The sequence below is a fragment of the Littorina saxatilis genome, unplaced genomic scaffold, assembly GCF_037325665.1.
Source record: "Littorina saxatilis isolate snail1 unplaced genomic scaffold, US_GU_Lsax_2.0 scaffold_87, whole genome shotgun sequence".
NCBI lineage: Eukaryota > Metazoa > Mollusca > Gastropoda > Littorinimorpha > Littorinidae > Littorina > Littorina saxatilis.
In genome coordinates, this window is record NW_027126597.1 from 213,479 (window position 1) to 227,390 (window position 13,912).

General features: G+C 39.2%; 1 long non-coding RNA gene across 1 annotated transcript; it reads right to left on the minus strand.

Moving 5' to 3' along the window:
* Positions 1-901: 901 nt before the first annotated feature.
* Positions 902-6,240, minus strand: LOC138955031 (uncharacterized). The gene is made up of 3 exons (XR_011452065.1): positions 5,750-6,240; positions 4,712-4,836; positions 902-3,375 (listed from the first exon to the last, which is right to left on the minus strand). It is a non-coding gene; the product is annotated as an uncharacterized lncRNA (long non-coding RNA).
* Between the last annotated feature and the right edge of the window lie 7,672 nt (positions 6,241-13,912).

Consider the following 13,912-nt stretch of genomic DNA (forward strand, 5'->3'; position numbering starts at 1 on the left):
ATAAGGAAGCTAGCTGTTGCTTGAACATCATTTGAAAATTAATCTGCGCCAGTTTAAATGCATTGCTTCGGTATGGTAGAGCTGATCATCAAAATGCATCTCATGTGTGAAATTTTAGCTTTGATGTTGCACTGACTTCAGAAGACTAACCTGTTTCGTGAGTAAAAACTGCAAACATTTCAAGCTGACAAGAACAGAACGATGTTAAAATATAAGATATGATAAGGGAAATGTGAAGGCTAAATTAAACAACGGTCGAATGAAATTGTAACCCACTCTGTACAAGTGGCGCGTTTTGCTGCATTGATCATGTTTTATTCTTTCATGTGTTCTTTTGAGTTTCCGACAACATTTGTTGTGTCATTGTGTATGAACGTTTTAATTTAAATGATGATAAACAATGATTGCATATTTTGTGTAAACGATTTCGCTCAACGTCTCAGATGTGGCATGCAGGCTTCACGTGGAATAAAACCATCCCTCCACTTTAACATATATCAGCTGTCAAAAACACGTGTGTTTACTTTGAAGTGTTGGAATGTTTGATCAATTAATTTGTTTAACTTCTACTGGCATCAATCCGCAAAATGTATTCATTCAAACATTCCAACTTTGCACATGACCCAGTCAGAATGTAAATGTTTGGTATGTATCAAAGTGTATAGATGGCCTAACCTCATGTAAGAGCCCATGCAGATATAAAATAGTAAGCCAAACTTGGCGTTTGCAAGAAGAACGGTGCATTGAAACTGACAGCAGCAACAACAATTTAATTATCCACAATCACAGTGTCACTCAGCTTTTCACCCCATCCAAACCACCAGCCATCCTCTCACTAAAAACCAAAACAAACTCCCCAAAACACACACACACACACATTAAAACACAGAGAATCATGAGATTTGTTTGTTTGTTTATTCATCCTGTAGAATGTTTCTTTAGCCACTGAGCCAACTATAATACTCGTCATAAAAAGTAGGCAGATCCGTTTGAGGGCAAATCTTTATGATGAGGCCGTTTATTAAAAAAAACCAAATACAGGTTGACCCAAAAACAATGCAACCCACAACAAGTTAATAACCTACATTTGTGGACATAAACTTCAGCCTATGCATGACCCTTCTACAAAGTGACAATTTTGAAGATCAAATAGGCTGACTTTTGTGCAATTTTAAATTAAGTTCCCAATTTTGGGGATCGACTCAACGGTACGGGTTTTAAAATTGAGCGGTAGCGAAACTTGCCCGATCTAAGCGCTCAAGATTGTAACATTCGGGGCAATTCGAATCACAAAAGTATACCTTAATCAACATTCAGACCTGGGAATCCCTGTTTTGGACTTGGAGTATTCTCAAACAAACTTGGTGTATTTTTGTTTTAAATGAGCGTACTCCACATTTAAACATGCTTCACACGCGTCTGTCTATGAGTATATAACTGCTTTCTTCAGGTCACCGATGATCTAGGGGGTGTATACTCAGACATTCAGATAATATAAAAGCTAAAAGTCTGGAGGGTTTAAATTAAGTAAGTATTGATACCGTTCATGGTCAAACTTCGTTTTAGTGAATCGACCGCCGAAGTTGGAATTTATTTTTTGAAATAGAGCACAAAAGTCAGACCATTTGACCAGTTACATTTGATCTACAAAATGTCCACTTTGTGGAAGGGTCATGCACTGGCTGCGGTTTATGTACCTTAAAAATAAAGTGATTCGGTCAACAGATGTAGAAGTTATTAGCATTGTTTTAGTGTTACATTTTTTTGGTTTATCCTGTATATGACTGAAAAAAGCCATTCATTCCCCAAACCTATTCAGAAAGCAGATTGGGTTTATATGACATAGTGTTTATACAGTGGAACATACAACACAGACACCCTGCAAAATCAAATTCGCAAAATCAATGTTCCCGCGTTAAAATTGACAAAAAATCAGAACTGCCAAAACAAAACATCTTCTGCACGTCAATAGAAAAAACAATCAAATCTGCATCCAAATCAGTCAGTTTTGTTCACATATCTGGTCTAACACTGACATTAAGGCATGTTGATTTGTGTAGGTGTCATTCCTCTGAGAAGCTGTAAAAGGCAGTTTTAGTGGGTAATGAGACAAAAACCGGTACGTTTTCGTAACTCCTCAACGCATTGCCTTCAACGTTGCGGTGATTTGTGCTAACAGTAGTAACACATGTGGGAAAGTTCATACGGATTTTAAAGTCATTTGAGACATTAGTCTGCTGTTAATTGACATGCCAGAAAGAGTTCTTAAATTGATGGTAGGTCTTCGCTGACTCATTGAAAAACAATTAATTTGTTGTTATCTTCAAGAACAATAACAGATGCGCCACACAATTAAATTTCATGTACATATTTTATCAGACATTGGCGGTATGAGGATTTCAACGCGAACATTAATATTTTGCCTCATTCAGAGCGCTGAGCGCAAATGTAGGCCTACGCCTAGAAAAGCTCACGGCTGACACGCTTAACTGATCATGGCTCTTGAAAGAGCATTTTCCAAGAATGTGTGTGTGCGTACAAGTGCGCTGTGAACAGTCATAGTTGAAAATGTATGAAATTAAAGGTAAATTGAAGCTTTCATTTTTCTTAATGCATGCTAATTTTTTTTTACAAATTCAGTTCATTGGACAGGGTACATTTTTATTTTTAAAATTCGTTCTGGCATGTCGCGCAACAGTAGAACTAATATCTCACATGACTTGAGATTCCGTGTGTACTTAACGACATGTGTTAGCCCAAATCACTGACAAGTTTTAAGACAATGCGTTGAGGAGTTCTGAAATGTACCATTTTTGGTCTCATTACCCGCTAAAACGACTTCAAAAACTGAGAGGATTGACAACTACACGCTCAGCATGCCATAGCGTTCATGTTAGACAAGATATATGTGAACAAAACGGACTGTTTTGGATAAAGATTTGATTGTTCTGTCTAATGACATGCAAAACATGTTTCGGTTTAGTTGTTCTGATTTGTGTTGTTGATTTTAACACGGGAAGCTTGATTTTGTGAATTTGATTTGTGGGAGGGGGGGGGGGGGTGTCTGTGTTGCAGGTTTCACTGCATAGACACTACCTCATGAAAACCCAATTTTGTTTCTGAATAAAGTAGGGAAATTAATGGCCTTTTCAGTCATATACTTGGTTTTTCAATCAACAGCCTCATCAGTAAGATCTGCCCTCAAACGCATCTGCCTACTTTTTATGACAGGTAGTGTAGAAACCTCTGCAAGCATTCTCAGCCGAATCAGATGGAAAAGCACAGAATTGTGATGGTACTCTGAATTTGATCATCGTCCCCAGCGAACCCAGGAACCAAGGTGCAAACAGCCTTCCCTTAATGTAGCGGTCCTTCCTGAAAAATAAAGAAAACATATAACTGAGCACCTTCAGTATTCACGGGGATGGGTTTTGGTTAGCGAGGGGAGGGTGTGTGTTGGGGGAGAAGGTGTGTATGTGTTGAGCTGTGTGTGTGTGTGTGGGGGGGGGGGAGGGGGGTGAGGAAGCACTTGCTCTTCACATGACCATTGGGATCGGGGATGGTGTGTGTGATATTGTAATCTAAACTATTAAAAAAATCTGTGCGTGTATGAACTTTGTGCTCGGCAGAAATGTTTCTCGATTTTAGTCAAAAACAAGTGTGCCCTCAACCCACACACTTTCGCTCTTCAGCATCAACACTATACAGTTTGAGTTTCATTGGGAAATGTGTCTCGATTTCAGTCCAAAACAGAACTTTCAGGATCCAAAGCACTCGCCTGTCAGCCTTTTTATTAAAATACATTCAACCCACCACATTTTCCAGTGATGAAGATTCTGGGGATGTGTGTTGATCCCATTGATTTTGGCCATTTCAGATCTGGCCAGTTGTACATGGGATAGGAACATAACTTCACCCAGACACATAAAATATTGACACCCTGACAGTCAGTGACTGCTTCATGTGCATAGTTGAATTTTGTTTATGAACGAATTTCTCAAAAGTCACTCGCAGAAGTAAAGAAGTAACATTTTTGTTAATCTGAGAGTGGTTTCCACAACAAAATCTAACTCTGAGCAGGAAGAAGCCAGGGTGTTGAATGTAGAAGTATCCGAGTGAACAGATTCATTCTTATTCCAAAGCCTGGCAAGATCTAGGATGGTGAGCCAAGGGAAGAATAACGGTATGTGCCTTTAAAATAATTCCAGTAAATTAGTAATGATTTCATTTTATCTTGCAATTTTGTTTTACTTTCCTGTGCTGCATTAGTTCATTCACACTGTGTAATTTACTTTAAGAATAGTGGCAAAGGATTTGAGAAGAGAAAGAGAACTAAAACCAAGCTTTATGTACCATTTTGTATAAATAGTACAAATTGTACTATGCAAGGATACATACAGATGTAAGAATTTATTTTATACAAAGCCGTAATGTTTTTGTGTCAATAAACTTGCATCTCCTGCCACTACTCTCAGATTCAGATGTAACAAGTGTTGACATAGCTGAATGTATCTATCTAGATTGTAAGTGCATCTAATGTGAAACGCAGATCTCTTTACAACACAACGTACAAAAGTCTGCCAAAAACATCTACACAGCTTCAAACTACTATCACCAGTGCCAATTTACATATATCATAAATCAATTTTACAATAACAATTTAATAGGCACAAGCAGGTACTTGGTAGTGGTACAGAAATGTGTGACTTACTCTTCATGGTAGTCTGTAAAGCAGCATGTCCACTCAGTCTGAATCCTCTCCAGAATCCATATATATCTGAATGCAAGAGCTGTATGAACACTTCATCACACATCATCTCTGGTTTCTTAGGAGGCCTGAAAAAACACACCATAAAATAATTAATTAACAATAAATAATAACTGTATTATAATTAAACCACTCGCTCATTGATTCTTTTATCCCCTCTTTCACAATCATAGTTTATACAGCAGCATTTACCTCTGACTCTGTTCATGCAGAGTAAATATATATCAAGTATTTAAACAGAAAAATAAGTCATTGTTGAATAACCCTTCTAAAAATACACAATAGACACACTTTCAGTGGCAGTGATTCAAGTGAAGTCAGTTTCTTTCTTCATTTGTATACACACAAAAATTGTTTTGGGCCAGTTAGTGTTACTCTTGGCTTTACCACTTACTATATCAAATTATACATGCATTCAGCTTAGAAAACATACTTCTAATGTTGGGAGTGCAGTGTGAGCCAGGACATTTACAGCAAATAAGGATACACAACAGTTCATTCAGAGATAGATTTGCCATTCACTGCATTATATTGTTAGTTGAATGAGATAGATCTACAGCGATGCTTCAATGCATTAGATTAGCTTTGTTTTAGTGTCTACTGTTCATTGCTCCACCGTGGGAAATTCAGTCAACAGTGCACAGTTCCGAAGAAACCGATGCTGCTGTGCATAATCATTGATGCATTGACGATCGTTCATTGTCAATGTCACTGTCAGAAAAACAACAACTGTATCTTTCATCGTCACCACTACACAATGGCTCGTAGGCCTATTTTCCTATGACACTGAACACGGTTTCGGAGACACTCAGACAGTACTGCCTGGCCCATAGATCTAGATCTACCCTTGCTCTCACTTTCTAACAAATGTATTATTGCAATATAATCTGACACACACTCACACACCGAGGCGCACAAACGAACACACATACCGTGGGACACACAAACTACACGCACACAACGGATGAATCTTGCTCTTACCTGTTGGATGATCCAAACCGATTAAAATCAGCGACAGGAAGATGTACAAGCCAAATTTGTACAGTCGCTGATGTAAAAAGTGGAAATTTAGTCAATGTTCATAGCAAATCTCCCGACTCAAGGTAGATCGTGTCCCAAATCAGCTGTGCCGGTCACTTCACGACTTGTATTTGAACCCCCTCCAAAGCGCAATCAATGTTTCAACTTCTTTGTCGACATCATTCTTTGGTTCATGCGTCGGACTGCCGAATATTTGATTTTTTTGTACAGCAAAATCAAAGACTGTCATGGCGGCCGCCATTTGTATTTTTGCAATAGTTCGAAACTGAGGAATTTGGTCCTCCTCGGAGGAGGACCAAATTTAGGCAAGTTAGTCACCAACTTAGGTCGGAACATTTGAAAATATCGTGCCATGCATTGCGCACTAGAGCGATAGTTTCGAACTTTGGATTTAGTTCCCAACTAGCTTGATAGTCTCCATTCATGCATTCCACTACTGATTTCAGACGGGTCAGCAGCTGGCTGTCAAATACGATGTCACCCACATCCTTGACCTTGGCAGTCGTTCCACTCTCTGACTCAAGGTCGTCCAGACGTGACTTCAGGTGGTTCAGCATTTGCAGGAGTGCGTCATCAGGGGCTGACGTCACCAGGTGATCGATGTTACCAGAGTTTGACGTCATCGCTGCCCGCGCTTTCTCCATTTCAGCAAGGGACGTCATTGTTGCATCTTCTTCTTTCTGAATGAAGTCATGGACCTGCTGACGTCGCTTCTCACTACACTGCTGAAGGTCATCAAAGACATCATTCACCTTTTTGTGCATACCCTTGAATTTGTCCTTGGCAGCCTTCATCTGAAACAATATGTCGTGTCAAAAATACAGGTGTCACAGTACTTTTGAAGCAAAATAGAGACATTGATTTAACGTTCTATAAGGTATTGTAATTCAATCAAGTTTGCGTTTTAATGAAACAGATCCTGTGATTGGTCAGAATGCCCCAACTCACTAAAAATTACAGGTGACTAATTGTCGATAGCCACTCGCTAAAAAACCATTAACAACCTGCTGGCGAGGCGAATTGATACAACCTCAACTAGTCTCGGTTAGCTTTGAGGGTCATTTTACAAGTAGGAAATATGAAGTACCAACGAAATACCGAGACCATAAGGTATGCGAAGTGATGACGTCGAATACGTGACGTAAGTCAGTTGATGCATGAATTCTTTCGGACTACGTCAGTCAATTCCAAAGATCGCTTTTGTGATGAAAAGAATTTGTTTTGAGTTTGCTGTCCAGAAACCCGTCAAAAAAGATGGGAAAATGTATGTGAAAGAAAACAAAACAGGAGGAGAGTGATACGATAGGAATACAGACATACTTTCTTGGGACTTGACCCTTGCAGGTAGGTGGACTGAAAGTAGTGTGTGAACAGAACAGAACCAATTCTGTCTGTTTACCATCGCATGAAAGCAGGAAAGAGATCGTCGTCAGATTGAATTACAATAACATTAACACGCTTCCATTTGAAACTTCTCGGTCTTCATCGTGGATTGACGCCCTCCCAAAGTCTAATTGAAGCCCTCCGTCGCTTCGCTCCGTCGGGCTTCAATTACCTTTGGTCGGGCGTCAATCCCCGATGAAGACCTCGAAGTTTAAAATGGAAGCATGTTAATGTGTAATTAACACCTACAGCACTCGCCTTTTGAGATTTAAGTCTATGATATTAAATGGTGTAAATCAAACACCTGAAAGTACGCTGGAGTAGCCTCCCTTCCCGGATTTAGAACGCGTTTCGTGTCGTAACAGATTATCCACTTATTAGCCATATCCGTATGCAAAATAATGAAATAAACATTAGGAAATGGCAGAAGTTTACAAACATCGACATTCTGTATCAGTGCAATAAACAACAATCGTTAGAACTTGCATTTACGACATGTCGTGCGTGAGAACGTGTCAGTAAACATAAGCACTGGTTGCCTGGCTGAAGAACCCTACGAGTCAAGCAAAAACAGACGACAAGTAATGGAAAGCAGTCTGCGGATAAACATAACAAACTGCTGATGAAAAAGTGTGTTCATCCCTGCTCTGGATAAAAGACATCGAACTGATGACAACGTGGCAGTGTTCTTGCGAACATATTTTTTTCAGATTATCGCTTCTACATTTTATTGCACGTACTTGGGGCAGATCTGAATTTCACACTGGAAGATGACAAATCGGTCTTGTGAGTTGAGAACCACATGTTCTTTGCCAACAGAAATCACGATGGGACAAGATGCAGATTGTGTTGAAGAGATGTTTGCAGATTATCGCATCTACATTTTATTGCTCAGATCAATGCACGTAGTTGGGGTAGATTTCACAATGGAAGACGACAAATCGTGTCATGTGAGTTGAGAACCACATTTTCTTTGACGGCAGAAATCACTATGGGACAAGAGGAGAATTGTGTTGAGGAGGTTAATACTGACTGACTTTAGATGAAGAGTTCCTAGACCTGGTTTTTGTAGAGAGGCATCATGGGGCGGGGATATAGCTCAGTTGGTAGCGCGCTGGATTTGTATTCAGTTGGCCGCTGTCAGCGTGAGTTCGATCCCAGGTTCGGCGGAAATTTATTTCAGAGTCAAATTTGTGTGCAGACTCTCTTCGGTGTCCAAACTCCCCCCCCCCCCCCCCCCCCCCCCCGTGTACACTACATTGGGTGTGCACGTTAAAGATCCCACGATTGACAAAAGGGTCTTTCCTGGCAAAAATTGCTCAGGCACAGTTAATAATTGTCTACCTATACCCGTGTGACTTGGAATAATAGGCCGTGAAAGGTAAATATGCGCCGAAATGGCTGCAATTACTGGCCGTATAAAATTTCATCTCACACGGCATCACTGCAGAGCGCCTAGAACTGTACCCACGGAATATGCGCGATATAAGCCTCATTGATTGATTGATTGATTGATTGATATCCTGTTTTTTTAACGTTCTTGGTGACAACGCGCCAGAATTGCACGAAGATCGAACTCTCGAAGAAAACAAGTTTATCGCTGAACATCGGAAATGTGAAAGTATTGCTCTTCCTGTCTGATCAGTCTCCCCGTTAGATCTACAGGCTCCATTATCAGGTAACTTACCAAACCGGAGTGTGTGTGTGTGTGTGTGTGTGTATGTGTGTGTGTGTGTGTGTGTGTGTGTGTGTGTGTGTGTGTGTGTGTGTGTGTGTGTGTGTGTGTGTGTGTGTGTGTGTGTGTGTACCGGATTACCATCATCAACGCACCCTTTTGAACTTTTCTACGTAACCTTACTATGCCTGCTGTGACATTCACGAGGATTAATTTATTATGATTATTGGACAATCGTGTGCCTGTGCTGGACTTGCACGAAGACAAACGGCGTCGGAACGGTATTCGTGCTGCCAAGTGTGTGCGCCCAGAGCGCAGTGTGAACCGAGAGTGAGTGTGTCATTGTGTGGCAGTTTTGCTTGATTGATTTATTCATGATTTAATTTGCTTTTTGGTTCAATAGTAAAATCTGTGTTCGTTATACTTTGTATTTTGTGGTGTGATTCGCCCGAGTGCGAGACCCCCTTCCCCGAACGCCTCTGTGGGTGGAATTGTATACTTGTGTGAGTAACGTGAGTGTGTAGATGAGAATGTGAAAGTTGTTTTGGACCCAGACACACACAGCAGACACCAACACAACAGCTAAGTTTCAGCCTGACAAAGAAATCCAGTGACACAGCTAATGGCTGTACAGTACTTGTTATTTCTCTATTAAAACAAATGTGTCAAGATCTTTACCCTTTTCTGTCCTTTTGTGGGAATCTCGGAATATTTGCCTTGACTCTGTGAAAATTGGAGTGCAGTGCTAGAGAATGGAAGTGTGTTTTGTTTACGCTTGAAATTTAACTTCGGAATGAGTGTACAAAATTGTTTCTTTTATTTTATTTACATAAAACTGCAAAGTAACTGTGTTTTGAGTTCTACATTTTGATCCTATATCAGTCGTCTTCATGTGTGGACATACAAGACTTCATTCATTGACATATACGCAGTCGAATTGTATACTAAATTAATTAAAATAATGTAATAGTTCATCTTTTCAAAAATTATCTCCTGAATCAGCAAAATGCCCCTTTTATTTTATTTTTTTCTCTCTCCAAGCCAGAACTTACATAAAAATAATATTTTAAAAGTGACACGTCGCTTTTACTTACTTGTCTCATAGGTAGAGCAAATGCATAATGGGTAGGGGGTAGGTACAATCATTACAATTCAAGATTTTGTGCATTAAGGTGTGTATCTTTTTTTCCATCGGTAAGGATACCTCAGCTTGAATTTACCTAAGTTTTAGCGCATCCTAATCACTTTAGCACTTTATATCATATGTTTATTTCTGTTTCATGCTTGAAAATGACTTTCAAAACTGATACAAAAGTGTTTTTCTCATATTACCAGGACAGTAACTATGTTGTATGCTTTATTTTGTTCCTATATTAGTCATCTTGAATTTTGATCAATTAATTCACAGTAAAATTTAAACAAATCTTCAGTAGTAATTGCATAAAAAAAGTCTGATCAATTAGCATGTTATTTTTATCTTAAAATGGGTGCGTTAAATCCTAATCTGTTTGTTTTAATGGACTAAGCAATCCTTGGACTGACAGAAAAGATGTATTTTAAAAATGTCCAGTTACTTTTACTTATTTTTCTAATTGGAAGAGAATATGCACTCTTTTTTGTTCAAATGGGTAGGGGGCAAGGGTAGTAAAAGCATCACAGTTCAAGATTTTGAGTGACAAGAGGTGTGTTTCTTTTAAGTTGTGATAAAGAGGGATAACTCAACTTGGTATCAAACACTATTTCTGAACACTGTAACCACTTAAGCACTTTTAATTTATGTTTTCTGTCTTCCAAACTTCTAATTCAGCTTCAAAAATGAGAACAAAAGTGGGTTTTTTCTGAATTCACCAGTTAAATCACTATGTTGGATGTTCTATTTTGCTTCCCTATTTATCTTCTTAAGTTTTTGATCATCTGACTACCTTGCTTTTCTATTTGGAAGATAATATGCACTCTTTTCTGAAAAATGGGTAGGGGGTGGGGGTAGTAAAAGCATCACAGTTCAAGATTTTGCACGACAAGAGGTGTGTTTCTTTTAACTGTGATAAAGAGGGATAACTCAACTTGGTATCTAACACTACTTCTGAACACTGTAACCACTTTAGCACTTTTAATTTATTTTTTTCTGTCTTCCAAGCTTTAAATTCAGCTTATAAAATGAGTAAAAAAAGTGGGTTTTTTCTGGATTCACCAGTTAAATCACTCTGTTGGGTGTTCTTTTTTGCTTCCCTATTTCTGTTCTGAAGTTTTTGATCATCTGACTACCTTGCTTTTCTATTTGGAAGATAATATGCACTCTTTTCTGAAAAATGGGTAGGGGGTGGGGGTAGTAAAAGCATCACAGTTCAAGATTTTGCGCGACAAGAGGTGTGTTTCTTTTAACTGTGATGAAGAGGGATAACTCAACTTGGTATCTAACACTATTTCTGAACACTGTAACCACTTTTGCACTTTTAATTTATTTTTTTCTGTCTTCCAAGCTTTAAATTCAGCTTATGAAATGAGTAAAACAGTGGGGTTTTTTCTGAATTCACCAGTTAAATCACTATGTTGCATGTTCTATTTTGCTTCCTTATTTCTGTTCTTAACTTTTGATCATTTGACTACCTTGCTTTTCTATTTGGAAGATAATATGCACTCTTTTCTGAAAAATTAGAAGGGGGTGGGGGTAGTAAAAGCACAACAGTTCAAAACTTTGCGCGACAAGAGGTGTATTTCTTTTAAAAGTGGTGAAGAGGGATAACTCAACTTGTTATCGAACACTATTTCTGAACACTGTAACCACTTTAACACTTTTAATTTATGTTTGACTGTGTTCCATGCTTCAAATTGGGCTTCAAAATTGGATACATAAGGTTTTTTTTCCAAATTCACCTGTAAAATCACTATGTTTGATGTTCTATTTTGCTTCCCTATTTCTCTTCTTCAGTTTGTGATCATCCAATTGTTTTTTTGTTTACATATTCACAATACAATATCACAATTTCTTCAGTAGGGTTTGCGTGAAAAAATCTCATACCAATGCTCAAACTTCAGTCGTTATCTCAAAATTTTGCGCGACAAGCACTATTCATTTTTTTATTTCCTGATAAATCAAACATTGAACTAACATAAAAAGAAACCTTTAAAACTGCCTAACCACTTTGAAATAGGGCCTCAGGTGTGTACTCCAGCCTTAAACAAAAAGAAAAACAATCGACGGGAATCGGGGTCATGTGAACCGCACGGTAGCTTGGAGACACGTAGACATGTTAAATTTGTACTAACACAGACAGCACGGGAGGAAGGGGCGGGAAGGGACAGGTCGTACTGAACAGGACCTACACAATGACGGAGAACACACACACCTGTTTTGTCAGTCCTGCTGCTTTCTCCTTCAGTCTCTGTGACTGTTGTGTCAGCTCTGTCCTCTTCTCTCTCGCCTCGTCTGTGATGGCCTTCACCTCTGGGCAGCTGCGGTGATTGGTTGGGAAACACAACATGCAAATGAGCTCTTGGTGAGAGGAGCAGTACAGTTCAGCCGGCCTATTGGAGTGGTTGTTACATGTTGCCTGGCGGTTGGCAGCCAATCGCTTTGCAGATAGTTTATTGAGTTGTTCCAGAGTGTGGTCTTTTGACATGGGAATTTTTTGGTGATAGCTGGTGCATGTCTTGCACAGTTTGATACTGCAATCAAAGCAGTATGACGTTGCAGTGACGTTATTTTGACACACATCACAAACGTGGGGACCATTGAGAACTTTATGACTTTCCACCAGAGCCGCGGTGGCGAAGTCGGTAGGGAGCGAGTCAACCATGGTGGCCAGCTGACCTTGACCTTGCTGTGTGGAGGAGAGAATGGGGGCTCTGCAGAGGGGGCAACCCCCCTGTCCCCCTTCCTTCTGTAGCCAGGACAGAACACAGTCACGGCACGCTAGGTGGTTGCAAGGCAGCAGTTTGGGGTTGGTGAAATCGTCATGGCAGACTGGACACTCTATGTCTCCGCTTGTCACACCGGCCATGATAGCTGTTCTCACACTCTCAGGATTCCCAACTCTTCGGCAAACTTGAACTGAAAGCAGACAGTGGAAAGGAACAATAAGCACAGGATAGCATAACGTGGATTTCGTCACGTGTACACTGACAAATAAGACAAAAGAACATGACACGTTTGATGTTTGGCACTGTTTTATAACAAACAAACAAACAAACAAACAAGAAGACAGAAAGAAAGAAAAGGAACAAAATCTTTTAAGAAAAATATATCAACGATATGCAACACACACTGTTCAAGAAGGATATCACTCACACACACTGTTCAAGAAGGATGTACAAAACTGCAAGAAGACAACGTGTACAATACATAGTGTATATTACAGGAATAACACAAGAACAGAATCAACATACAAACTTTCAGACACAAAACATACAACACTATTCAAACCACATGCAGGCCACAGGCACATTGTAAAGAATATCAAGCACATTCAGATTATACAGACACAATACAAAAGAATACACACCACAGGCTGGCTACCGGCACAAAACTGTTAAAACACAGACTTCACAAACACTGCAGACCGCAGACTCAATACAGAAGAATGTGTATGCATACACATTTTCTTGCTGGTTTATTCTCATATATTCAAATGCACTACCTTCTAGTGGTGGCTGTTTGTGATTTCTTTACTAAATCAGTAAATGGTACACAGCACTTGAGGTTTGAATTTTCAGTCTTTTTCTAAACATTCCCTTTTTTCCACAGAAACAGTTACTGAAAAGCCTTACGTTAAAATCGAAAGACCAAAAGACAAACGATTAAAGACAAAAACTGCAAAAATAGATCCATACTTCATTTTGGTCGATATACAGACAAAAATAGAAAAAGCTGGATATAGGAGCAAGTTTAACAAAAATACATGTGTCATACTACCCGGCCACTATCTAGTCAGTTATACTCACTTTTCTAATGTAAGTCTAAATTCTTTGACATCTATTACATCTTTCACGACTCGGTAAACCTGATAATATTTACATTTATTTAGGTAAGCTTGGAACGTTGATTT